This window comes from Coptis chinensis, chromosome 7 (genome assembly GCF_015680905.1).
Source record: "Coptis chinensis isolate HL-2020 chromosome 7, ASM1568090v1, whole genome shotgun sequence".
In the NCBI taxonomy this organism is placed as follows: domain Eukaryota; kingdom Viridiplantae; phylum Streptophyta; class Magnoliopsida; order Ranunculales; family Ranunculaceae; genus Coptis; species Coptis chinensis.
This window is the reverse complement of record NC_141462.1, coordinates 93818891-93846848: the sequence shown is the minus strand read 5'-3', so window position 1 is coordinate 93846848 and position 27958 is coordinate 93818891. Positions and strand designations below refer to the sequence as shown.

Below are 27958 nucleotides of genomic sequence, written 5' to 3'. Positions count from 1 at the left end.
AGACTCTCCAATTCGTCCGGTGATGTGAAATCGAGCCGAGTGAAATAATATACCGAGAGATGCGGTATTATTAAAACTCCTTATACTAGTGAAATGCGACCTAGAGATGTGGGCATGCACTAGGGATCAATACTCGACGTCGTCTCTGAAAACGAGACGAAGTAGAGATGTAGTTACGTGGAAATATAAATTGTTGAAAAATGATTCTTGCATGAGTATGACTAACTCTCTCCCTGTTTCTCTATTTTTGTTTACCTACATCTATTCGCCGTAGTAATTTACATTATTTGTATTACCGTTATTTTAATTAAACCAACTAAAAAGAAACCTAAAAATCCTACTCACCAAAAGTTGTAATTCCAGTTGTGAACCTATCCGAGCCCTAAGGTTTGGACGATCCCTTACTCGACCTATCCTACCAAACCCACGTGAGTAAGGTAACTTGACTAAAACGTACGACTATACGGACGTTGGACTTTGGAGTTCGGACTTCGGACTTAGACTGTGGACCTCGGACTTTGGACTGTAGACCTCGGACTTAAGAAAATAAGTAACTGAAAACCAATAAACGTTCGAGAATAAATACGTGTTTAATCACAGCTCTAATCCTGCAAGAGATTTGGGAGATGAGAAATAAAGCTAAGTTTGAGGGCAAAAGCCCCAACATAGAGTCTCTTGAGGAGAGCATATGCTAAGTGGAACAGGAGTCTCAAAGCTTACAGTGAGAATCAGGGAGTGGTTTCTTCTAACTCACCCATCTCACTCTAAGACATGGCTTGATACAAATAACAATTCTATTTTCCCCATAGTGGAAGCTAACACTATTTGAATTCATTTTGATGCTGCCTATTATAGGGCTACGAGGGCTGCAGCAGCAGGAGACTTGTCTTAGGATAGGGAAGGAATGCTATTGGGAGCAGCTACTCGATGTTTTGAAGTTGGAAGTGCAGAGGAGGCAGAGATGGTGGCGTTAGAAGTGGCTGCCAAACTAGCTAGGACCATAGGAAGTTTGTCTTGTCTGTTTGAGGGAGACTGTCGTCAAGTCATTTTGGGTGTACAGAACTTGAGCGATCAGAACTCGGAAGTTATAACCTATTAGATATATGATTCAAGGTTTATGTCAGCCTTTAGTTTTTTGTCGGTTTAGCTGGATTAGTAGACAGTTTAATGGTGAAGCTTACAAACTGGCTAGGTGGGCTTTCCATAACCAGGATGTGAACTCTCTGCCCACTTTTCTTTTGGACAGTAGTACTGTATACCTTTAATGCTTTGATGAATATAAAACATGTTTCTATGGAAAAAAAAATAATTCTAAAATATATTTCAATTTTCAAAAGATTGAAAGATTGAAAAATTGAACTAGCAATTCAGTTCTAGTTATTTTTTCTTCGATAAAACATTTCAGTTCTAATTAAAACTAACAAGAATATCTGTTTCCATTTTCAAAAAGCTCGGAAAGGGCATGTCAAAATTTGCCAAAAATAACAATATCTAAAAAGAGGAAATTATCTATATCCTTTTTACTAAAAATCTATCGCTATCGTTTGGGAAAGTACTGTACTTGCATGTTATATGTCGGCACGACTCTGACCAGCATTATACGGAGTTTCTGACTTAAGAGTGTTGAAATTTCGAAAATGTCAAAACTCAATAGTAACATATTTTTCAACTCCATCTTAAATAGTACCTTTACCCCGTTACTTTTGTGGTCTCTGTCAGTCAGACTTTGGTTCTTCCGATTTCATCTCTGATCAAATCTAATAAACACCACCAACACCTCTTCTAAAAAAAACAGATCCATCCTATTTTTTTTTTTTTGGTTTCTAAGATGTCGTCCAGCACAATGAGGAAAGCGATCGGGGCAGTAAAAGACCAAACAAGTATTGGAATAGCAAAAGTAGCAAGCAATACAGCACCAGATCTAGAAGTAGCCATAGTCAAAGCCATGACACATGACGACGACCCGACGGACGAGAAATATATCCGTGAAATTCTAACACTTACTTCTTATTCAAGAATGTATGTCAATGCTTGTGTAGCTGCTATATCGAAACGCTTGGGAAAAACACGGGATTGGGTTGTTGGATTAAAAGCTCTGATGTTAGTTCACAGGCTTTTAAGTGAAGGAGATCCTGTGTTTCAACAAGAGATTTTGTATGCTACGAGGAAAGGTACGAGGTTACTAAATTTGTCTGATTTTAGAGATGAGGCCCATTCTAATTCTTGGGACCATTCTGCTTTTGTACGGACTTATGCACTGTATCTTGATCAGAAGTTGGAGTGTTTAGTTTATGAGAAGAAACGACAAGGTAGTGGTGGTGGTGGTGATGATAGGTTTGGTGGAAGGCGAGACGAGCCTTATAGATCGGGTAGTGGAAGTGGGCATGATGATAGGTTTGGTGGAAGGCGAGACGAGCCTTATAGATCGCCACCTGGAGGGTATGGTGGAGGGTTTAGAGATGATTTTGGTGGGTATGGAACAAGGCCACCTCCGAGATCGAGGTCTTATGGGGATGTGATTGAAGCCGGCCGTGGTGGTGGTGGTGATGATGAGAGGAAGAAAGGGCCGGTGACACCACTTAGAGAGATGAAGATGGAGAGTGTATTGGGGAGGATGAGTCAATTTCAGCGGTTACTTGATAGGTTTCTGTCTTGTCGTCCGACGGGTTTGGCGAAGAATAGTAGGATGGTTATGATTGCATTGTATCAACTTGTTAAGGAAAGTTTTCAGCTTTATGCTGACATTTGTGAGATATTGGCTGTTTTACTTGATCAGTTTTTTGAAATGGAGTATTCTGATTGTGTTAAGGCATTTGAGGCTTATACTAGTTCTGCCAAGCAGATTGATGAGCTTGTCGGGTTTTACAATTGGTGTAAGGATACGGGTGTGGCAAGGTCGTCTGAGTTTCCAGAGGTGCAGAGGATTTCCGACAAGCTTTTGGAGACTTTGGAAGAGTTTGTAAGGGACAGGTCCAAGAGAACAAAGAGTCCAGAGAGAAAAGTGGAGGCCTTACCTGCTCCTCCTCCGGAAGAGGAAGAGGTAGAAGTGCAAGACATGAACGAGATCAAGGCGCTTCCTGCACCAGAGAATTATACTCCACCGCCTCCACCTCAACCTGAACCCAAACCCCAAGTAAAGCTGGAGACAGGGGATTTACTGAATTTAGCAGATGATGCTGTTTCAGCTGAAGATCAGTCCAACAGGTTGGCCCTTGCCCTGTTTTCTAAACCAGCTGCATCTGGTACTAATGGATCATGGGAAGCATTCCCTTCCAATGGGGAATCTGAAGTTACTTCGGCCTGGCAGACACCTGCAGCTGAGACTGGGAAAGCGGACTGGGAATTGGCCCTTGTTGAGTCAGCGAGTAACTTATCCAAGCAGAAGGCTGCAATGGGTGGTGGATTGGACCCATTGTTGCTGAATGGCATGTATGATCAAGGGACAGTAAGGCAGCATGCGAGCACATCCCAATTAACTGGAGGGAGTGCAAGCAGTGTAGCAATTCTAGGGCCTGGAAAGACCAGTGCCCCAGTGTTGGCACTCCCTGCTCCTGATGGGACTATCCAGGCTGTGGGTCAGGACCCATTTGCCGCATCACTAACCATACCTCCACCATCGTATGTACAGATGGCAGAGATAGAGAAAAAACAGCAGCTTCTTATGCAGGAGCAACAACTGTGGATGCAGTATGCAAGGGAGGGAATGCAAGGTCAAGTTAGTTTGGCCAAGATTGGGGGTGGTACCTATGCCCCTGGTCAACCTGTCATGATGCCGTATGGGATGCCACCAGTAAATGGAATGGGACCAAGTGGATATTACTACACACGATAATGATTTTTCTACCTGCATGAATCACTGGTTGATGCTGAACTGTTTTACATTCTTTTTTCTTTTTGTACTTTTCTATATATCTACTTTAATTGTGTTTCTCCATTGTACTTGTTTATGAACTGCGACTAGTAAGGCAGAGTGGAAAACGTGATAAGAGATTATGTATCAATTCTTATAGTGCGCTTGTTGATTGTAAAGGGAATTTTTTTCCTCTTAAAAAGAAAAGAGCGTGTGTTTTTATCCATTTTCCTACTCCGCTTTGATTTGCTTTCACATATTCTCATGGAATGTAAGAGCTAATTTATTTTTAATGAAAATAAAGATGGTGTGAATTATTTTTTTGTGTAAAATCTCAAGTGGAGACCTATCATTGGTCGGAATCTGTCAGAAGTGTGTGCGTGCTGTTAGTATATCAAGAACTGGAACTCATGTTGTTTGCTGGCGTTCCATTGCATTGCTTGGAGATACAATAATTAAAGTAAGTTAACAAGCTGCTGCGCAGATCCTATTCAACTATTGAATGCAATCCGAATTTTTTCATACATCTGCTTTATATTCTCCTTCATAAATCATAAGATGTTTATGCTATTTTATTTACTCTTCTCAAGGATTGGTCGGACTTGGATGATTCACTTTTCTCGGGTAAAGCAGTTTCTGGCGGCATTATAATCGTTGTAAGCATACATTTAGTTACAGTTTGATTTTCCATGTGTTGCGAATTCGGATTTGGTTTATAGCAAATTAACATAGTGTGCAGTAACACCATTTTGTTGAATTAATTTTCTTTTTCCATTTCTTAGATATTATGTGTAGTCGATTGCTCTATTTAGTACCTGCTAAAACAGTGTATACTGTCTGATAGACTGATATGACATGGATCTTTAGATTATTTTTAGACACTTTTACCTTCTTCTTTCAGTCATTTATAGCTCCCCAAGAAAATGAAGGAGTAATCTAACGGATAATAGCTGAGATTATACAAATATACCCTTAGTTTTTTGTTTGTTTTCTGTTCCAATTACATAACATGGTTGCTGAAGTCTTCATGAAAGTTCAGAAATTTAAATTACTTATTTGGAGAGTTTTTTTATTAGTGATAAAAATTGTTGCTTTAGCGCTTTTTTGGTTGGTATTAAAAAGTATCTTTCTCATGATAAATCTCCATCATTGATAAGTGAACTGGTTTTTACTTTTGGGTTATTTGTTTCTTTGTTAATTTGTGTTTGAAAGATCAACTTTGGGTGGTAGGGTTGGAGGTGATCTTTGGGTGATTAAAAACGTTTTCAGGGTACCCACAAAAAAAGTATTATAGAGGAACAATGCTTGTAGATGTAGTATATTCATTAAGAGCACATTCAACGAACTTGAAGATGCACCTTTGATAGTCTGTTTATGTCAAATACTTGTATGTGTAGTTTATTTCTGGTGTATTTACTTGCTAAAATTTTGTAATCGTACTTGGGGACTGCAAGATTTCGTGAGATCTACTGGTATCCAAAATCTTGATTTTTGTGCTGCCTCGAAACAGTTTAGAGTTTAAGAGTCAGCAAGAATTTTTTTTTATTTTGTAACGTTTTTGGTGGGAAAAAACCAGATCATAGTTCTCTGGAACCTCAAGGATCATTCTTCTAGTTCTGCCCATCTCCCACTTCCATCAAAGTGAATTGAAGTTCTCCTGGGAGAAGTGGAGTTGATGCTATTCTATGAAAATAAGTCTATTTTATTAGAGCTAGGGTTTGGAAATAATGCAATTCAATCTTAATCAATCAATACAAATTTATGTTAGAGGGGGGCAGTTGTACATTTTTTTCAAAGAAAAACTTTTAGGAGCTCATGCAAATCTTTCGGGGGGGGGGGAGAGCATTCTTGGAATTGTTCTATTGTTCTTTCTCTTTTGTCTTTTTGTTTGATTCTAATTGGTAACATCAAACATGTGATCATATATACCTTTTTAGGAGTCTTTCTACTGAGCTACTTGGTCTTGATTTTGGTGGCTAAACTCGTGTTTTCTTGCATACACTTTGTGCAATATTACTAATAATCGACAGTGGTTTTAGTGGCTTTGAAATAGGTATTAGTAGACATGCTCTTTTGAATGTCAGTATATTTTTTAATTGCTATATTCCGGGATCTTGTAGTTGATCTAATAGACTAATACCTTTACTTCTATTTTTGGATAATATTGTGCCTATTGCAGAATACCTCCTTGCAATGTTGATCTGTCTTAGTATCTGTCTGAATGTTTGAACATGCATTTAATTGGGTCCTGGAAGAGAACCCTGGTCATTTTTTGCGGTCTGGTTATGTTGATACACTCTTCTCGATTTTGGTTTTACTTTTTGGTTTTTTTTTTTTTTTGCCTTCTCATACGTTGTTGTTGCTGTCTATTAGGGCACTAATAATACAGCACTTGGCGAGTTTATGTATACTTGAACGAGGGCATCAATCAAGCCTTCCAACCCCAGACTAGGCGACAGAATTGAAGTTTGTAGCTTGGAAGGAGCTTACAATTCAGTAATCCATCACTCAGTTTTTTGTTCTTTTATAAAGTAGGCTGTTAGGCACTGCTTGCTTTTAGAATAAGGTCGAAGCATCCATGGAGATAGACATGGAATGGAATTAAACTACTGTACGTTGTTGTATGGGAAGAGTGGTTCAAGACGATTTATCTGATTTTATTTTTTCCTCTCTTTTTAGTGTTCCAACTCTATAAAATCTGTCAGAAGTTTCCATTACACATCCTTTTACATTATCGCTATAACATGGTGGACATCCTTGAGTTGATGTTCAACATTTCCAACACATCCTTTTACATTATAACTTAAAAATAGGTAGTACGTACTACGTAGTGAATCCAAAGCAATGTGATCGACCTCACTCCGGGTCTATACACATATTTCTCAATGATTGATATAATTTAAGTTAAAAAAAAGGAGTTGATATCTTCGAATCGTCTGAACGTGGTATGTGGCCGTCACTATGCTTGACGGTACCCTCAGAGTGGTGGTCATTCTTGGAATGATGCTTTTTTCAGTAGGTAATTCTGAAACTTACAGTAAAAGGAAGACTGTCAGGTTGGATTCTGCATCGAAGAAGTTACAAAGGCTTCTCACTAACACATCATACAGATCAAAGCAAAGTGCTTTCCGCACGCTTCACTCCCTCAAGTAAATAAAAAAAAAGATTCATCATGGTTTTGGCAAGGTATGTTACATATACTACCTCTCATCATAAAAAACTCAACTTGGCATGTGGGTACATGTATAAATATTAATCTTTGGAATGATGTTTGGATACTAGCTAACCTAAAATTCAAAGTATTCACTTGTTTGATACTAATCTGCAGGACTCCTTGCACGGGAACTTAACAAAAAAATGTGTAAGTCTACGTATAATAAACTATGAACACACAACACTCTTACCCCTTCACTTCTGACTCATTATCTGGTTTTTTGGAAAAACACAAATTCACCGAGAGAGGCTTTACTAGCATGGAAGCTCTACAATAATGTAGTCCCAACCAGAGATCATTTGGCAACAATCATATATATACCTGACAAGAGTTGTATGCTATGTGGCTCTCACGTTGAAAGTATACATCATCTACTTTTAGAATGTACATTTACTAGAGCTCTTTGGTACCAATCCCCTTGGCTCATCAAACTTGATAAATTTTAGCATCTTCAAGTTAGAGAATTGATCAATTTGTGGTTTAATCCACCTTCAGACTGGCTGATAAACAATGAGACTTGGATAAGATTTTGTTTGCTATTGTATTCCAATATTTGGAGAGAAAGGTGTTCTATGTTTCACAACAAATCAATTCCGTCTTTATTTAGAATTTCAAAAATCATTAATAGTTTCTTTTCTAAACCTAGAAATCATATAGTGCATACCAAAATCAATAAGATTCCTATATATATATATCTGTGAAATGGAAAGCACCACCTCAAAGCTTTAACAAGCTGAATGTGAATGCTAATTATCATATCATAGGTAACAGAGTTGGCTTTGGATATGTATTGAGAGATGAAAAGGTGTTTTCATGGCTGCAGGTATTGATTATGGATTGGCAGTAGATCTAACAGATTCAGAATGCAGAGGACTACTCAAAGCCCTCAAATGGTGCCGAGGGCACCTAACTACAAACTTAATAGTGGAAATGGATGCAAAAGTTGTAACAAACTTCTTACAATGGAAGCCATCGAGTATAGAGTATAGGATGGAAATCAAAAGGAATACTATATGATGCAGCTAGCTTTTTGGAAAGTTTTGGGAATCTAAATATATGTTATGTACACAGAAGTGGAAACAAAGTAGCACACCTATTAGCTAACTTTGCACTAAAAACTCCGGTCCTATAGCTCGACAACTAACCCTCCATCTTAGCTTGTAAATGTTCTAGAGGTGGATTATCAAGATGTATTAAGTTATTAACTAGTGTACGGTCTAATATAGTCCCAATATATTTTGATTTCGATAAGATTTGGAATCATCAATATTTTTATGTTGTATTTTTCCGTTTCTTTTAAAAACTGAAATGCAGAATTCTGACATTCTGTTTGGAATTGTGAACACTAGTATAAAGAGAAGTGTGAAAAAAATAAAATGAAACTATGTTACCTTTGTTTCATGAACCGATAAACTTTATTTATTCGAGCACTCAAAATTGTATCTTTGAAACTTGTTAAATTAGTACACTTTGAACGGTATAATAAATTAATACAAAATGGGATTAAAGGAAGAATACTCTTTGGCGCATTGAAAACAACTTGCAACGCCATACGCCATGTGTTTATTATATACACTTGTATTGAGTCCGACTATGCAATAACCGGTTATTGGGATTGAATCCGTAATCGTGTTGAAATGCATGCCACTTGTCCCTCAATTTAACAGAAAATATCTCCGCCACTCTCTGTTTCCTTTTTCTTATCTCACTTTCATCTTAATTTATTGTTTGCTTCAATGCACAGGCATTCCAATGTGCACTAATCTCAGCCCCACATCTGATTTTTGTTGGAAAATCCATGATTCAATACAAACTTGCTAACCGGATAAACTGGTTTGAGAAAAAACAAATACATGAAATACCAAATTTACCCAAAAACTAATCCACCCTAATAACCACTGTGGAAATTGGAAAGTGAAATAATACTTGGCTATTTACTTCGGGCTGGTTCGGAAAAAAAAAGGAAAACAGTTAGCGCCAAACTCTCATCCTTTTTTCGGGTTCATCTCCACTAAACTAAGTTCATCTCCATTGTTTCCCTTTCTCACTATCTTCCAAGAGAAATTCTCTGCATTTCAAACTCTGGATTGGGCATCTCTCAAATACTCCTTCAGTACTCCTTCAGGTTTGGTTATGAGTATTTATAAAAATCTAAGATCTGAAGTTTAAGCTGTAGGGTATAATTTAAATTCTAGCAAAAAGGTTTTCAGGTTTCATGCTTGATTCTGTTTTTGGTGAAAGTTGTTTCTCATCCTGTCTGAATAAAAGAAATTTGAACACTATTGATTTTTATACAGAAGCGAGAATAGCCATGCGCTGCAACTTTATATTATTCTTTACATATTTCTTTTTAAACTGTTTTCTTGTTTTGGTTAAATCCCATTATCGTTTGACTTGATTTGGAACAGTCATATTGGATACTGAACGATGTTGGTATTATCCATCCTGTCCATTACAGATATTGAAGACTCTGTTTGAAATTGTTTTATTTGAGGATTGTGGCAACCAATGGAGTCTTAGCAGACCAATGCTGAGCTTGATACTCATCAATGAACAGGTAAAACTGTAAAACTGTGGAATCTTTGCAGTCCTTTTTTTTTCTACTTTGGAACTTGAAATAATCATAAAAATAAATAATAATAATAATAATAATAATAATAATGATAAATGATTTCACTAATAAAGATAATGATTTTATTATCACTAGTTCACTACTACTATACCATGATTATTATAATTATACATTATTACTACCATTATTATGGTACTTTACTGTTTAACAAGTAGCACCTGGTCGTTGTATCCTGGCATTATGTGGTTTGTGGGATACTGCATTCGGTTTTTTGGTTTGGGGGAGGGGTTGGTTAGTCTCCCTACAAATGAGGGATATACGGTGTATCAAAAATAGAAAAAACACACTTACCTTGGGCAGAGACTAATTTTATTTAGTGTTGTTTTTATCTTAATTTCTTATTTGTTTTTTATTCTTGCCAATCTATTACTCGAAAAAAAGCTGATGTTGCCAAGTCTTTGGTACAAAAGTGAGTAGTCAAATACTGCTTGACAACCTGGATCACTCTTGGTAACTTTAATGTCGTTAACATACACCTGTGACTCTGTAATGTTGCAATATCTTCCTCAACTCTTTTGAAGAAAACTGTGTGACCAACCTTACATCTACTGATTCCATGAAATATAGTATGACACTGTCAAGTACGAAGGGTAGTTGCCTTTTTGATGTGATAAACTAGTGACCTTATAAGTCATTCTTTCTTGCGGCAAAATTCTGTGGCCTGTGTATGAACAATCTCTATGCGTGGCGTCGACACCGTACATTTTAACATCCAATTTGTGAGGAGCACAGCCGTGTGCAGCTGCCAAAGCTAATTGGAATAGAATTTAATCTAGCTAGATTTAGTTTCTTGGCGATCCATACCATGCATTTTATATTCTCTGGGATCTAGCCCGACCTTCTATTAATCACATTTTATATCCTTTGGTTACTATTATGACTTTCTATCAATTAATGTCCCCTAATCGCGAAGAATTTTTATTCTTGAAACAACCAACTTAACTGCCCTCAGAAGTGCCAAACTATTTAATAGCATAATGTTTTTGCATAGGGATTGTACTAGATGCACTGGTTGTCTGGAGATCCGCATTACACAACATAGTCTTCACCTAAAAGTGTACCAGTTAAACATTACGCTCTCAACAATCCTGTGTATATTCTATAATAGTTAAGTTGTTTGAAGTTTGATTAGTTTCACATTTGTTAAAAACTTAGCAGTTGATCGATCTTCTGTTCTTTCTTATTACTTGATCACCTTCACCTACTTTGATACTACTACTGGTGCTGGTGTAGTTAAGAAAATAGTAGTAGTATTGCTGACCTGCAGATTGAAACCTAGCTTAGAGTAGTAGTAGTAGTGCTAGTATTACTGTTTTGGTGTGTGTCGGTGTTTAAAACTAATTGATTACGGTCTAGCTAAGATTAATGTAAATGTTGCTATGTATTTTTGAGTGTTCTGATTGTACATGATACTGGATGCAGGTCCTTTGTTCTACAAGGGTTGGTATCATTTTTTTTTCTACCAATACAACCCAAATGCAGCAGTATGGGGCGACATTGTATGGGGTCACTCATATCGAAAGACCTGATCGAGTGGTGGTGATGTGATAGTGTGTGTAGTTTGGTGTGGTAGTATGGACTGGTGTGCATTGAGTGGATGGGTGTTGGTTTTGTTGTTGGTTCCAGGTGCTGCTGATGCTGCCAAGTGTTGTTACTGGCATGCGGGGGTTATAGATGATACTGATGTGGTCACTTTTGTTATTGTTTTTTGTGTTTGGTTGCATTTGCTACAAGCCTTCAGCCACTCACGCCAAAAGGATTGGTGAAAAAAGGTGAAGGAAAAAGAGGTTTAGAATGTCATTGTATTTTGTCTTCTGATGTGCTGCAAGTCGCAAGTATAATCGGGTCATGTTATCGTACATGGGATAGAGTATAAGATGAAATTAGCACAGCCTAGACTAGCTTTGATGGCGGTGGTAAGACTCAAAATGATCATCAAGTTTTCTTCATCGTATCGCAATTAAAGGATTTGATTGGGTAGAATATTGAACATGCACATAGCAGAAAACATGAGAGAAGAAAAGGCTCAATCAGTCAGTTGTTCAAGCAGCTTCTGAATTCTTTGGTAGCCTTTGAAATTTGATCAGTGTGTCATTAGCCTATCTGATTTCACTCCCTAAGACAAGTTAAGTTAAAAGTCCAAGTGATCTTTTGTCACTGAGGTTAATTATGAGGAAAGCACATTCTGAACTTCTGATTCACTTGCGTCTTTTAGTTTCGCTACTGCATTTCAGTAATTCATACCCGAATTTTTCTATCAGAATTCACACAGGCCAGGTGATAGGAACACTCATAGGAGGTCTCAGGATTACAACCAACTATGTGGCTGAAACAGTTGATGGCCGAATGAGTACGTTTCTACGAATGGGCAATGATGTGGGTTTTAAAGACTGGCAAAAAATACATCACACTCTATTACTTCCAGGTGAATCACATTACTTTGTGACTTTGGAGGGGATATCCGTCCAAGGAGTGCGCCTCCAAATTGATCCAGGTGCTTTTGCACGCATACACGGATCACAACGGTGGTTGTCTTCTCGATACTGGATCCCCGTGGACAGCAATTCATCGAAAAGAATATGACATTGTGAAATCTGCAATGCAAGCACACTTCTCGGCTTTTCATTTGGAGCAAGTACCTGGAATGTTTGATTTATGTTACCTAAACCGAAATCAGCAAAGACTTCCATATCCGTGTATGACATTCCATTTTCATGGGGCAGATTTAGAACTTGGTCCTACCCAATTATTCCTGCGAACTCTAGACGGATTCTGCTTCATAGTTGGTTTCCATGATCATGAATTTTTTTCTGTTCTCATTGGAAGTTATATGCAGACCCGCATGTGGGGGTTATGTTACTGCTGCAAGGTGTTGTAGGTGGTATTTTGTGTATTAGGTGATAGCGTGTTGTGTGGTGCAGGTGGTGTGTGCTGGTGTTTGTTGCAGGTGGTGCGGTATGTGTGTGGTGTGTGACTATGTGGGCTGCTGATGTGCATGAGTACACATTTCCAGTCAACAGTTCATATGTGAGAATCATAAACATTGGATCGTCGTGTCTCAGATCTGACATTCATTCAAGGATCCACATCAATGTGTATTTTGGAATTTATTGTTCTTGAGAAGGGAGATGGAGTTAGTTTACCAATCAGAAATAATTGTAATGTGAAAATAGTTTACTAATCAAGCGTTAGGTAGAACAAAGTGAGGAAAATTGTCATTCTTTCTATGGTAAATATATCATTCAGTGGATACTTAAGATGGGCTTGATATGTTAGCAACAGGACTCGCAACAGAAACCTTGCAATTCTTTTCTTTTGCAGATTAATAGTCCGTTTCCAATATCCTTTAGCTTCTATGCAAACAGACCAACTTAATCAGTTCAACTAGTCTTTAGGAAAGGCAGAGTCATCGAAAAGAATATGACATTGTGAAATCTGCAATGACATCAGATTCACCCGGGAATTAAAAGAATAGGGAGCAGCGCATGGAGGAACCAGTAGCTTGTACCATTCTTACATTCTTAGGAATAGGAGGCGTGGTGTTGGACAAGATCGATAATGTTTCTAATATTAAGATAAATATAGTTTACTTAGGACAGTACAAATAAGGTTATGTTTTGGGGAATCCATTATCCGGTATAGGGAATCAGCTCATATGAGCTGATTAACAGGACACACTGCGAGGAGCACTCAAATGAGATGATTAACACAACATATTATAAAAAAAAATACAAAAGAATCTCAACATTCTTTGACAAAAGTGTTGTATATGCACTGGCAACATATAACAAGAGACATTACTGATCCACAGTGGGAGAGCTTGGTATAATACAAATGAAACTTAAAACATTTTTGACATAAACTTATATTTCAAGTGCATTCAAAGCTTCTGTAAACTCTTTTCACACACAACCCTCCCACTGTATCCCTTGGCCAAAATCAATAGCACTCAAATCCCTCCCATTGCAGTTTATCTTTTTATTAACTTCACTTCTGAAATCCTTTCGGGGCAGCGCATAGATCTGAAACCACTGAATCTGGTAGATGCAGTGAGACCCATCTGTTGTTCTGAAGTTATATGCCGTTGAACTAACCCGTGAACTAAATTTTGGGATAACATTTGAACGTCACAGAGTAGTAACCACATGTCCACAGCAAGAAGCTAGGTGAGATTCCCAGATGAATTGCTCAAGATGACTTTGCCATCAGCTCTGGAAATCCATGATTCCAACAGCTCAGATAATCCGAAAGTAATAGCTTTATGCGATGCCTAGAAGCTTTGCTGCTTGTCAGCGGCACAACTTATTCCTTAAGCTTTGCCAGATGTTGCTTTGCTTACTACTGCAAAATTATAAAGTTCAGTCCAAAGTCACACATCAGATAGAATTAGAGAACAAGAGAACAAGAGAACAAGAGAACAAGAGAATAAGAATAAACTTAACCGGCCACAACAAGCAGCATGGATTTGTCTTCATCTGCAATGGAGCTTTAGTTTGCTCTTGCAGCACCAGGATTACGGCCAAATTGTATGATCATTGGTTTGCCTTTGAACACATATCCGTTCATTAGGTTCTGCATTACTCGAGGACAAGAGGAAATAAAAGATAATAAATACATGAACACAAAGAAGTTTCCGAATAATAAGACTAAGAATGCTTTGATTGTAAACAAAAGAGTGAAATTTATAATGGAAAACTCTCTCATGATTTGCATAATAAAAATCAGACAGGGGCACTTAGGCAGTTGGTTTTTACAGGCAGACATTCGTATTTTTCATGGGGATAAATCAGTATGCGATTAGCAGACAACACCAGGTCAATTGGCAGAGCCTGTACATTCCTGTTCTTTTTCAAAAACCAAACAGTACACAGAAGCAGAAAGACCCAACCAAACGTCAAAAAATAAAAAAAAAATCACACGGTTGAAAAAACCAACCAATTTGTCGCCTTCTCCACATGTGAGTCCATAAGTTCAATAGCTCATTGGTGCGTAATGGCTTAACAAGATAATCAGCTGCTCCAAGTTTCAAGCACTTCACAACAACAGAAACCTCATCTTGAGCAGACATCACTGAGCGATTCAAAAGGATAAGAAAAGTGAGAATCAGTTCACATACATGCAAAGATAGAACATACAATATCAAATTGAACTTACTAATGATAGGAATCCGCCGTAATTGTTCGTCGTGCATAATGTACTTTAACAGCTTTAAGCCTTTGGTTACCGGAAGGTCAACTTCGACAAGTATATACTAGAGAAAAGATTAAGAGATGTGGAATCCTCTCAAAAGAAAGAGTTTATAGAAAAGCTTGTATAATAATAAAACCATGGGAAGAGGAGACCACCATAAGAGTAATTGAGAAAAATATCAAGAAACAAAAACTTTGAGTGACTTCTCTTTCTCCAAAATACTTGCCTCCGTTTTCAGAGCAAAAGACCCATGGACAAACAATAACCAAAGTTGAATGCAAACAGACAAATGGCTTACCAACAAGAATTGATGCCATGCAAATAGTGACCAATATAAATATGCAATGAGATTGTTAAGAATTCTAATGGCAAGGGCAAAGCGTCTCATTAGCCACCCTTATCTCAATTACATAAATCCTATAGTGCCATTCTACAAGCCCAGTCGGAGAGATACTAAGAGATAAAGTCAGCCAATATGATCTTGGCTTTCACGACAAAAGCCAAACTCATTGTACAGGTAATAAGATAACAAATCCAAAAGCAAAATTCCAAGACTGTAGCTCAGTTCACTACTTTGTTCAAAAATCTAAATCCAAATAAAGGATAAAGTATGTACATCATAAGGTTATTACCCTACAGGAGAAAGTATGTACATCATACATTCAGAAGGGAAGTCGAACGACCGCTACTTCAAAAGGATAATAAACATTTCCAATAGAATATATCTAGAATACTATAGTCCATACTACGTCTTGGTTGGCAATACTAAGCACGTTACTTAGATTAATTTCATAAATGCAACATCCTAGGACCTACATCCTTTCACTAAATCAACTACAAAGATTCTGTAACATAAACCCCTGCAATGTTGGTGAAACCGTGAGACAAAGATGGGTATTCTTTTGACTTAAAAACATACCACTGGATTCGTATTGCCTTGATGTAGAGGAAGCTCCAAATTCCTCCAACTGTCTTTGGCTCTCATCAACAAGTGTATTCTCCATATCGACTTTTTTCTGTCTAACAAACAGTAAAAGGGGAATAGTTCAAACAGTTAACATGAGCTTTCAAAAACAAACTCCATTTCCAGTTGATAGAAAACTAATTATAGCAAAGAACTCTACGTTGCCCTTCAAGTCAGTATTTAAGGCATAATCTTAAAGGTATTCATCAATCGAAGATGATCAATGAAAAAAATTAAGTAATCTACATTGCAACAGATATGAAAAGAAGCAGGATGGAGAAACAAACAAACAGTTGACTGTTGATGGTTGATGTCTCCAATTGGGAGGGGAGATAATAAATGGAGCGGAAATAGAGAATGTGGAGATCCATTCGAAAGTGGAGGGGGAAACATGGTGATCGTGGGTTTGGACGTGGTGTGTGAGTGTGTGACCGTGTGGGGATCGTGGGTTTGGACGTGGTGTGTGGGGAAGCCGGGAAGATAAATTCTTCAAATTTTATGAAGTTTTGAAATTTTGAAAATTCCGATAAACTGAAACAAAATTGAAAATTGTACTTCATCGAAAATGTGGCCAACGGGGAAAATCCACATGGCCCAATTTTTACATATCTGCCGATATCCCCTCCCCCACACACACACACACACCCAAACCCGAAATATATCAGTCAATATCGATATTTCAGAGATTCCATCTTTTTTAAATAGTTAAAATTTTGATATATATCATTATATTGCTGATATATTGCCGATATATAACGATATATGTCAGAATTATCTGTCAACAGTCAATATAATCGGTCAAACAGTCAACAAGTCAATCGATATATATCAAATATATCGGATATATTGCTGATATATATCGATCTAAGTCAATCGATATACATTATTTCCATATCGTGTACTCATATTCCGATATATTGATATATCGAACGATATTTTCGGCCTTTGTTGAAGAGAAAAATAACTAAGTTAAGGGTTCAATAACGTTTTTATTTTACAATTTTTGGTTTAGGAGGGAAGTAAAATCAGCTTATGTGTTTGCTCAATAACCCCAAATAGATATGAACAATGATTGTTAATATGAATAGTGATTGCTCATAACTCATGTTAAGGTATGAACAGTGATTGTTCATACTCATATTGAGGTATGAACACTTATTATTCATACCTAAAATAGGTATGAACAATGAGTCTTTATATAAACAATGATTGTTCATAGCTTAGGTTGAAGTATGACCCCCTCCCCCCCAAATATGTATTAACAATCATTATAGGTATGAATAGTCATTGTTCATACTCATAGCTCATGTTGATGTATAGGATGAACAATGAGTGTTCACAGCTCATTTCGTCCTTAAATGTGGAGATTGGGTTTGTGAGTGATTATAAAAAAAAAAAAAAAAAACATATCCTTAAGACTAGACAATACCATGGTGGTTTCTCAAGCTTGTTGATTGCATTGCTAGCTCTGGTAGAGTCAGATTCCAATTCAACCTCTTTATCGCCTTCTTCAATACATCGACCTAAGTATATATACTTCAATAGCTTTTAACTCTTGCAAGTAGTTCTTTATGTCTCTTACCTTCTTGTTATAGACAATTGAAGCTGGCTTAGATGTTTGTTGAAATCTTCTAGCATTTTTTTCCTTCCAAATTAAATGTCGTCCACTGAAGCTCAGATAAAGACTTTATATATCTCTCTCCTGTAATGACAAATATCCCGGATTTGAAATAAATTTTTTCCGATTTTGCATTTTATGTCGTTTTGGTCATTGCTCATATCTTATGTGATGTATGAATAGTGATTGTTCATACCCAAATAGGTTACCATACTTCATACCATAGTACAAAATATAAGGATATGGCAAATATCGATTCCTGGTTTATGGATATGTATCGTGGATATATCCCATTCTTTGGGGATATTTGACATTGTTTCATATGCAAATATCGTGGATATATCCAAAATATCGACAAATATCATGATATATAATTTATATTTATTTGAAATATAATGGTAAATATTAAATAAAATTGTTACATACACAAAACATCGCCAAATATCTATAAATATATAAAAAAATCTCAAAATATCGATAATATCGATTTTTTTTGTAGTTGTAAATATCTCTAAGCATATCGCGATATTTACTTATCATTTGCTGAAATCTCGATATATATCGCAATATATCACGATATATCGTGATATTTTATATTATGCTTCATACACTATGTTAATGTATGAACAATGATTGTACGTACTCCAATATGTGTTCTTATTGATTATACATTATGTTAAGGTATGGACTTATGAACAATGATTGTTCATACTCCAATATGTGTTCTTACTGATTATACATTATGTTAAGGTATGAACTTATACATTATGAACAGTGATTTCTCATAACTCATGTTAAGATATGAACAGTGATTGTTTATACTCATATTGAGGTATGAATGAGTATGAACAATGATTGTTCATACCCCAAATAGCTATGAACAATGAGTATTTATATAAACAATGATTGTTCATAGCTTATATTGAGGTATGAACCCCCTCAAATAGGTATGAACAATCATTATAGGTATGAATAATCATTGTTCGTACTCATAGCTCATGTTGATGTATAGCTCATTGTTCGTACTCATAGCTCATTGTTTGTGAGTGATTATAAAAAAAAATCATATCCTCTAGAGTTGTTTTGAAACGAACTTGTGCCCTGGGGCTAATTTATTGTATTTATAATATATTGCCTTGGCTTGACCTGATTTGGCTAACGTAATTTCATTGTGTAATGAAGTCAACTGCTGTTTGGTAATACTCAAGGTCTGCAGGTTTTGTTTGTTTGTTTTTTTTAAAAAAAAAATTGACCAACTTATTTGACCTACTATTTGAACCTACTTATGTGTCAAAAGTCCTAATCATTGATTTACATAGAGATATGTGTCTGTGTGTATTGCAATGCAAACCAACTTCATACAAATAGTGAGTTCAATAGTAGATCTAAAAAGTAGGTCCGTGTAGTCAAGTGAGTGGAGCTTAACGATCGATCTTAGGGCGTGGGGGGGTCACGGGCCCAAAATATCACTTGGTTGGTTTTAAATGCGTCCTAATTTCTTTCTTGCACAAACTTTGCGAATTTCTCCTCGCTCGTTCATAACCGATAACCGATTGGAGGAGGAAGACCAACATCTCGCTTCTTTGAAGTAGAAAGACGAAGAATCAGTTGCATACGAACAACAACTCAGTAGCAGAGGGTCAACGATAGGTTGAAGGAGAAAGACAAACCAGGTAAATCTCCACTATGAGTCTATGATTGTTTAAAACTTAAGGTGTTGTTCTTAGACTTTGCTTCTTCAATTTCAATTCGATTTTTCGATAGCTTCCTCTAGGTATGAAGTCACCTAAATGGGGAGTCTTTGGTCCTGAAATTGATAATACTGTTTAAGATTGAGAGAAGGCTACAATTGAACTTATACAGTTAGTATTTTTCTCTCACATCAATTATTGTTTTGTTCTTACATATTCAATATTCTTATTCCAACAGCAACTGGGGTACCGAAAGTGATCCTTCATCCTTCATTCAAAGGCTACCACAATGGGAACTCAGAACCTCGTGGCTTTGGTATGTATCTTTCTTTCTTCACTTGCAATGCTGTAGCTCAATCTATGAAAATGCCTGTCTTGGATTTTATATGTATAACCACTCAAGAAAAAGATGAAATATATCTAGGCTGGTGCTTGTGAAACTTTTATGATGGATATGCTATAAGGTTTTTTATAGTTAGTGTCGTGTTTAAGTTTAATATATCATTGAAGCACTCAATCTTGTCAGCTGATTTCAGTCGTTGCTTTCATTTTCAGGTCATATAAGCACTCTTCCCTCTCCCTCTCCGGTCGCGCCCCCACTGCTTAGCAGTATACTAGTAGTTCTCAAATTTAAGTCCACAAAAAAGTCCAAAAGATAAAAAATCCCACGAATCCATATATTGAAAACGTTGACAATGTAAACGAACTCAATGTAAACAGACGCTAGCTAAAAAGAAACTGCTGAGGTTATTTTGGAGGTATTTCGGAACTCCCAACCCCCACGTTCAAGGTTCAAACCCACCCCCCACCCCCACGTCTCTAGTCGTTTCTTCATTTGTTTCGTCTTCAACGATCATTACCCTAAGAGGTGACAATTTTGTTAGCATTGGTTCATTAAAGGATATCAGTGGACTTAACATTTCCGAGGTACACGTATCCATTTCCCGTTGCTTAGAAGTTTTTAGCTTTTCATGTTTTTTTTTCTTTTTGTTCCTACTGATCCGAAATGTTTGATTTGCTACAAAATCACTTTATGGATACAGAATTTTATTTTTAATCGGTGATGTCCTCTTTCTTGGTAAGCTATCCTATATACATTTTACGGAATTTGTAGGCCAAATTGCTTGTTCGGGGAAGGGTTAATGGACTTGTGATTTCTTTTTTATTTCCCATTTCGTTTGTTGTATTACCAAGTTCAAGTATGTTAACATTTTAATTTTTTCTCATATTCTATGCATGCATCTCTCTCTAAGCGTCCATTCTCACTTCAAAGAATAGCAACCATGGAGATGAGTGTCATAGTGACCTGCATACTGACTAAAGTAAAAACTTAACTCAACTATTAACGGCTTCACTTTGGTGTATTTGGAATCAGTATAATATTATGTGAGGGATATATAATATAGTTCGACTTGCAATTGCGGGACAAAAATTCGAGCTAGAACGTGATTGAGAATCATAGAGTTTCTATGGAGTCATCAAGGGCCTCTTTTCTCATCTTCCTCTTGTTCATCTTCATTCTCCTCGGTTGAGTGTAACAGAACAAGCCAACCGAGACCTACTCCTTTGATCGAGCCATTAACCAAGAACAAGCATCAAAAGCCCCGTCTTATGGGCAAGCAAATTCTTACGCTCATTTGAGGAGGAAATCTTCGATTTTAGAGGCGTGGTGAAGGATTCAATATACAAGGAAGGCCGTGCGTTATCGGTGAAAAACTACAGCTCAAAAGGATACAAATGAGCCATGGCGTGAAAAACGAGAGATTCCCCTAGGCCATTGCGGTGACAAGATCGTAGATGAATCTGTTGAGAGGGGGATCAATGGGAAGTATAAGGTGCCTTTTGTCTCTTTTTGCAACTTATAAGCATCCAATGGACAAGAAATTCAAGCAAGGAGTATTAAACAAAAGGAGAAGGTATTTTGTAGCTTTTAGCGTTTTATATGTTGCTCGTACATTGTTGTCTTTAATCAACTCGGTTTATGGCTTTAAACACATCAATGTTTTAATCACCCCACTTAACCAAAATGGGTCCTCTGTGCTCGGGCCGACTCTCCACCATTGATGCCTCTCGAAACAAGTGATGGTCTTTGGGGAGCAATTTTCCACAACGGCGTCGAGGAAGGAAAAGCGTTGCGACATCGATATTGAGGAGCACGTTTTCGTGAAAGCATCGAAGAAAAATCTGTTACGATCGTCTGAGGGTCTCATCATCTGAAAATGGTGGGGACGTGGGCGATAATGAAATCCAAACTAGCAAAGAGCTGCAGATGGATCTTAGACACGATGGCACTACTCGGAGATTTTCTACCGATTCACTACCAAATGAGGTGGAAAAAAATGATGGTGCTAGTAAGGTGGAAACTCTCCCCCGTCAATGATCTAGAAGAGGCGAGTCTATATCGAGAAAACAATAGACGAGAGCAAAGAGCCATTTGCTTTAGATTCACTAGGCACAAGAGTTGATATCGTAGATAGAGATCTTCCTACTGATTTGGGAAAGACATCAAAACTGAAAATGAGGGTACTTCTCGGAAGATTGATGATGAGGGGTCTGAGGCTGGGAAGTGTGGAAACACATGGTCACAATCATTCTCAAGCAAAAGATGCCAATACAAAGGAGGAACCTCTCTTGGATTCAAAGAAGCAACAAGAATTTAAAACTGAGACTTCAGGTAAAAGAAAAGAACAAGAGCAACTTGATGAGGTATGTCATATAGTAAGAACATATTCAATTGCCGATCACAAATATATACATATTAAATTTGTCATTGGGATCCTTTTACATATATAAGTGTTTAACATTTAGGTCGTGTTTTGGTTCACAGATTTTTCTTTCACATGGAAATCACAATATCGAATCTAAATACCTTAAATCCTTTTTCCTGAATTTTACTTTCTAATTGTTTGGTTTGGACTAGAAAATATTTTCTTTGAGACACTATCTGCAAAGCCTTTGGATCATACCCTCAGTATCCTTCTAAAACAACATTGAAACCCTTCGACATCCCTTTCTTGCGAAATGGAGCGTTAATGGCTGGAAGATTACTTATACATACATCGATTAAAATGGGTTTGAAAATTTGAGATTATCTCGAGATGAAATTAATCGATTTGTAGATTGTGTCGGTCGTTCTCCATTTTTTGGTAAAGTTTATAAACCTTGGTCAAGACAAGGAGGAAGAAAACGACTTCCTCTTTCTTCAAAATGATGTTGTTTTCCCTATTTGTGGTACCCAAGAATCTGTTTTCCATTTTGCAACTTTCTACAATTCACCAAACGGATCTAAGATTTTAAATTCCGGAAAACCTTTTCTTTTCTCACATTTTCCACGAACCAAACGTAGCCTTAGTGAATCTCGATTAGTCCCTTTAGTTGGTTGGCAGGCTCAAGGACTACTTAAAAGTATCATTTCCACGGGTCAATCAAAGGAGGCCAGGTTAGCTAGGGTAAGATATAAGTAACTTTGTCAAGTTTCTCTACTCATCTTTTATATGGAAATATTTGCTCACCGTCATATACCCGTGAACGATACAATTTTGTCATATTCATGATGCTATTATGTATACGTTCATCTATGAAACACAGGTTCAACTCCATATTTCTGCTTGATAGGTATTTTTGCATGGATAACTGACTTTGTGAACACGTTAGATCACTCTGATTAGAGCTTAAGCTTCGAAACTTTTGCGCTTATACATGCAGGTTTGTCTTTGGACTTTCTTCCGCCTTCAAGAGTACAAATCCGAAAATGCACAGCTGGAAGAACTTCTTACTGCAGAGGTGAGTTATCATATTGTTTTTCCATTTGTGGATAAACCAAACCTTAGTAGAATCATAAATTGATTTATCCGGTACTTACGAAGCATTATAATTTCAGGAGAGAAAGGAGCAACTCCTATGGATCTCGCGAAAAGCTACAAAAGATTTGTCCACTTCTAAGGTTGAAGTGTCTAGAGTTGAATCACATATGGTTGAGGCTTTGGCTGCCAAGAACTTAGAAATTGATTCCCTAGTCAATTCGTTGGATACCTTTGAAGAAACAGGGCTTGGGTTCAAGGAAAGTCGGCTTCCTTACAAGGTATTATTCATGTATCTAATTACACCTATATATTATGTACTTGAAGTGTGATCTTTATGAGGGCACGCTATTGGCAAGGAAGGTTCTGTGCTATACCTGTCACAAGACTGATTTATTTAAGTGGAAGTTTTAATCATTAGAACAAGACATGCTTACTGAATAATATGTAGAATTTTGCTTTTGATAACTATACCCGGATACCTTGATATCTCTAATTATCTTGAATGTGCTAGCTATGGAGGCTCTTGCCTTGGATTAGAAGATGTTTGTGGTCATCATAAGTTCATAACAAGTGTCCATGTATGTTGTCGATCGGGTAAATATGGAGTCCATCATGAGAAATCGAACCGACGAAACACGGATGATGATGCGGTATCTCGGTTAGCTTAGTCAAAATTAAAAAATGTCTCTTGTTTGGAGTATAGCGGTTTCTTTGTATTTTTCACCTATCTTTGGGAAGTTGACCACCGAAACACCATTCAATTGTTAGGCTCTCCGGGAAGATTTTGGGTTCTGCAGATCGTAGAGCGAGGAAGAAGAAGCGTCAAAGACACAACGGGCGGTGTCCTTCATTGACAACCAAAAAATTCATGTTGATTGAGTTTTGGCTAAAAGCTTTACGCAATTCTCAGCTACTTGATGAGGCTTAATTTTAGTGCTGATGCATGTGGGGCAAGAGATGTCATAATGTAGAGGTCCTCCACTTCTCAATGGTAGCCAAAAGTCGGATATCCTTATCTGTTCTAGGTTTGTGAGGGAAGTTATATACATGATATTTGGCATGCCATACTAGTTGGGATCTCATCCGTCAGTGCATGCTGTGATTGTAAATTGGGGTCCATGCTGTGATTGTAAATTGGGATATTCTTTTCTTTCTTCTTGTTCGGCAATTTTTTCGTAGTTTGTAAAACTTTCTTGTATAAATGATTAAGTTCAAAGAAAAAAGGAGAGATGCATTTGCTGCATTATGAACTAGAGCCTAGCTCAATGACTAATAAGTAAGTCGATTTCACTAGCTCAACAAGGATTAAGCAAAAGATTTCTGGACACCACATCCCATGCAGTTCTCTGTAGTCATGTTCCATACTTCTGGTCTCAAAGGAATCCCTCTGACAAAAATAAGATGTTAGTTAGGCATTGCTCTCTGTGCCAGTTAGAAGATGCATGGGTGATGTTACCTGTTTTCCTAATTAGCATTCAACTCTAAGTAATACAAGTAATACACCCACTTCAATCTACTACACTATCCGTTTCTTTTAAAGCCTATTCAAATAGCAACTTATTTAGAAATCTTATATAGCTCCAAATTGGCAAACCAACGAAACACTCCGGACCTTACAAGTAATTCAAACTACATACTAAGATACACCCAAATCAAGATGAGCATCTCGTGATGTAGCGGACACCACAGGCCAAATGTAGCCTCACAAATCCATCGAGCAACTGAAGCGCTATGAGAGAGGTCCGTTTCTTCAATTTTCCTAATTTCGAGGTTTATCCGGTTGGTGGTTGACGGTTGAGGAAGAAGAACTAACAACAAGGTGTAATGAATTGTAGCATATGCACCACGTATGGAAGTACTCTAATAAAGGAACAAAGCAGTGAGGTTGAAGTGAAGTCTAAGAAAAGCACACTACACCAGATAATAGACAAGGTCATCCAGTGGCTCACAGTACATAACAGTATAATACACAGAGCAAGATCAAAGCTTTCGATGGAGGGTGATCAATAACAAAAAGTAATGAATTAACTTTGTAATACTTTCATCAAAATTATTCTCTAGTTTACAATTCTTCCTAAGAGTATATTTGGAATCAATCCTCTAATAATGGAAATTCCCACGACTATATGCTAATCTAACATAAACTTTTCTGATAAATAGGTGTAGTAACCTTCATTATTTCTTTTATCCGACAAACTGATATCTTCGAACTGAATGCTAATAAGCACAAATCCGACATTCTATCAAAATCGAAGCATGACGACACAAGAAGCTTGATGGTTAATAAGTGAATCCGAGGCCCCCCTCTATGCTCTCTAGGTAGACCTTGATGTCAACTGTTACACAAGCTACACCAGTAACCAACAAGAACCCAAACTCAACTCGAAAACTGCGAAACAAAACAATGGAATTAATAGAAGAATAATATTATAGAGAAATATTTTACCAAGCTATATCGTGGAAACCAAGGGGATGTATCGAGGAGGCTCTTTCTAATAACCCTTAGGATCACATGTAAGATCCCTCACAATTCAGAGAATGGATGAAGTGTAAAAACTTGGAGATCATTTCACGTTAAAGATTTCTTGCACTAATGCATCATCATCATCATCACATAGCTTACTAAAAGATGCATCAAAATTTTGAGTACTTGTTTTTATATAAAAGGCGAACATATTACGAAGTTATAGATGTTCAAGGCAAAGATATGTTAGCATATCGATTGCATCATCAATATTTCGACTACTGTTTTATATGAAAACGAGTATCTACAAGGCAGTAAGTGTTAGCATATCAGAGACAAACAGCATGTTGTCGATACGAACACTAAATTGAAGATTTCCATTAGTGCAACTATCTTGAATTGCCTCTAATTACTTCCAATAAGATCTCATCTATGCATATTGCTAAAAATTTTACTTTGCAAGAAATTTTCAGTATTCCATTTTTTTTCATAGGATGACCAGACATTACCGAAGGAATCCATCTGCTGAAAAAACAAATGCTATCGAAAGCGCCCACTCATCTACAAGGTACAAGTAAAACCATATTTGACTAAGACTTTGTATAATCATAGAATGACATTTAGTACTAACTACTAAGAAATAAAATACATAATGAATGGCCATGAACACCATTAATCATTATACACATAACAAAGTTGAAGCTCAGATTTATAAAGTGTCCAAAATAACTTACCAATATTACCATTGAATTGAGCCAGGTAGTGATACCCAAGTCATAGTTTATGGTAACTGCAATGTGTTCATATTAGTGGCCAACGTTGAGAATGTGCATACGAGGCTATTTCACATAGTGTCTTTGGCAGCAGCTATTGCACCACGGTCTGTGGCTCCACTGTTCCATCCATCTTCTTCCAATCGTCCAGAAATGTCAGAATGGAACTTCCCCATTTGATGAATCAAAAGAACCCTACCAAAAGTCGTATTACTATAACTGCCAACTCCTTTGCAAGGCAGTAATCTCTTGACTTAATCTAGATTCAGCAAATAAGAGTATTAAATAATAAGGATTTATCGGAAGTTAGGTTTTTAATTGAGAAGGGATGTTGGTTTTGTTATTTGAGGAGGAGTCGAGCCGTATAGAGAAAGGTCAGAATGCAATAAAAATATTTATGCCGGTTTTATTCCGGTTTTAGCCTTTATCCATTTTTTCATCTTTCTTTCGGCAGATGGACAATCTACGCTCCAAATCACTGCGTATTGAGTTGCATTTTAAGCTCTGCGCATTGTAGATTTGGTAATTTATTAAAAATAAAAACTAATACAAAAAATGACCAAATCCACCCACTGAACACAACCCCGTAGTCTTATTCCTTTATGAACAACGTTTTATTTCATCTCCGACAATGAAAACATACCATACCCTCTAGGTGAAGAGCAGATGTAGTGTCATTCCTTCTCTGTGAACAATTTGATTGTTTTTCTCTTGGCTTAATTTGGTTTGTAAGATATTTTTTTTCTTTTGATTTCTTCATTCTATTTTAATACCTTAGTCAGTCTTGAAGGGAAAGTTTCAATTGATAAATACAAGGTTAGTAGTCTTGTTAAGTACTTGAGTTACAAATAATGGTGGGAGTAAGGGACTGAATAATATTGATAGATGTTGCTGCTTGTTTTCTCTTTTTCTTTTGACTCCTTCATTCTATTTTAATGTCTCAGTCAGTCTTGAAGGGAAAATTTCAATTGATAAATATTAGGTTAGTAGTCCTGTTGAGTACTTGAGTTACAAATAATGGTGGGAGTAAGGGACTGAATAATATTGATAGATGTTGCTGCTTGTTTTCTATTTTTCTTTTTCTTTTTGGGTTCTTGGTTCAAGCAAATGAAGAAAGGGGTTTGGGGTTTTGGATTCTTGTTTTTAGGCTAAGGAAGTAACGAGAGGTGTTTGGGGTTGTGGAAGAGAAGACGGGTTTTGTTCGAGTGAAATTCTCCCATTACTATATTTTAAACAATACTAAATCCAAGGCCCAAAATATCGCCGATATATCCGATATATCGCCGATATATTTCGGTAAATTGATACACTGATATCGATATTTCCGATATATATCCACTGAATATAGAACCCTTTTTTTTCAGATATATATCGGAATTTCCGATATAAAACTTTATATCGCCGATATAATCGATATATTCGATATTTATAATATATATCGGTTGACTTTTTGACCATTTTTTAATATAAATCTGATATTTATAATATATTTCCGATATTTCCGATATTATATGTCCGATATTTCCGATATTTTAAATAGTTTGGACTGGTCACAAAAAAAACAGATATATCCAATATATCTCGGTTTTTGGGTACACCGATATATGAACCGATATCAAAATTTTGGGCCTTGACTAAATCTACAATGTGCAACTATTTTAATGCATTCCAATACATTCCAATACGCACTAACCCTAGCCACATGCTTAGATAATCCAAAAGTAATTAAAACTTAAAAATGGCAAAATCGGGATAATTT

The 27958-nt window shown here is 36.8% G+C and overlaps 3 long non-coding RNA genes and 1 pseudogene across 4 annotated transcripts; 3 read left to right on the top strand and 1 right to left on the bottom strand.

The window, feature by feature from the left end:
• Window positions 1–1605: 1605 nt before the first annotated feature.
• On the top strand, window positions 1606–4076 carry LOC147490111 (putative clathrin assembly protein At4g32285 pseudogene; annotated as a pseudogene). Its single transcript, XR_015200907.1, has one exon. The product of XR_015200907.1 is annotated as a putative clathrin assembly protein At4g32285 pseudogene (transcript).
• A 4849-nt stretch (window positions 4077–8925) lies between these two features.
• Window positions 8926–12953, top strand: LOC147490110 (uncharacterized). The gene is made up of 3 exons (XR_015202930.1): window positions 8926–9189; window positions 9523–9621; window positions 11119–12953. It is a non-coding gene; the product is annotated as an uncharacterized LOC147490110 (long non-coding RNA).
• Window positions 12954–13396: 443 nt separating this feature from the next.
• LOC147490109 (uncharacterized) lies at window positions 13397–16285 on the bottom strand. The gene is made up of 5 exons (XR_015202931.1): window positions 15806–16285; window positions 14851–14947; window positions 14632–14766; window positions 14139–14268; window positions 13397–14037 (listed from the first exon to the last, which is right to left on the bottom strand). It is a non-coding gene; the product is annotated as an uncharacterized LOC147490109 (long non-coding RNA).
• Window positions 16286–18980: 2695 nt separating this feature from the next.
• LOC147490108 (uncharacterized) lies at window positions 18981–20100 on the top strand. Its single transcript, XR_015203144.1, has 3 exons — window positions 18981–19141; window positions 19398–19475; window positions 19715–20100. It is a non-coding gene; the product is annotated as an uncharacterized LOC147490108 (long non-coding RNA).
• The last annotated feature ends 7858 nt before the right edge of the window (window positions 20101–27958 follow it).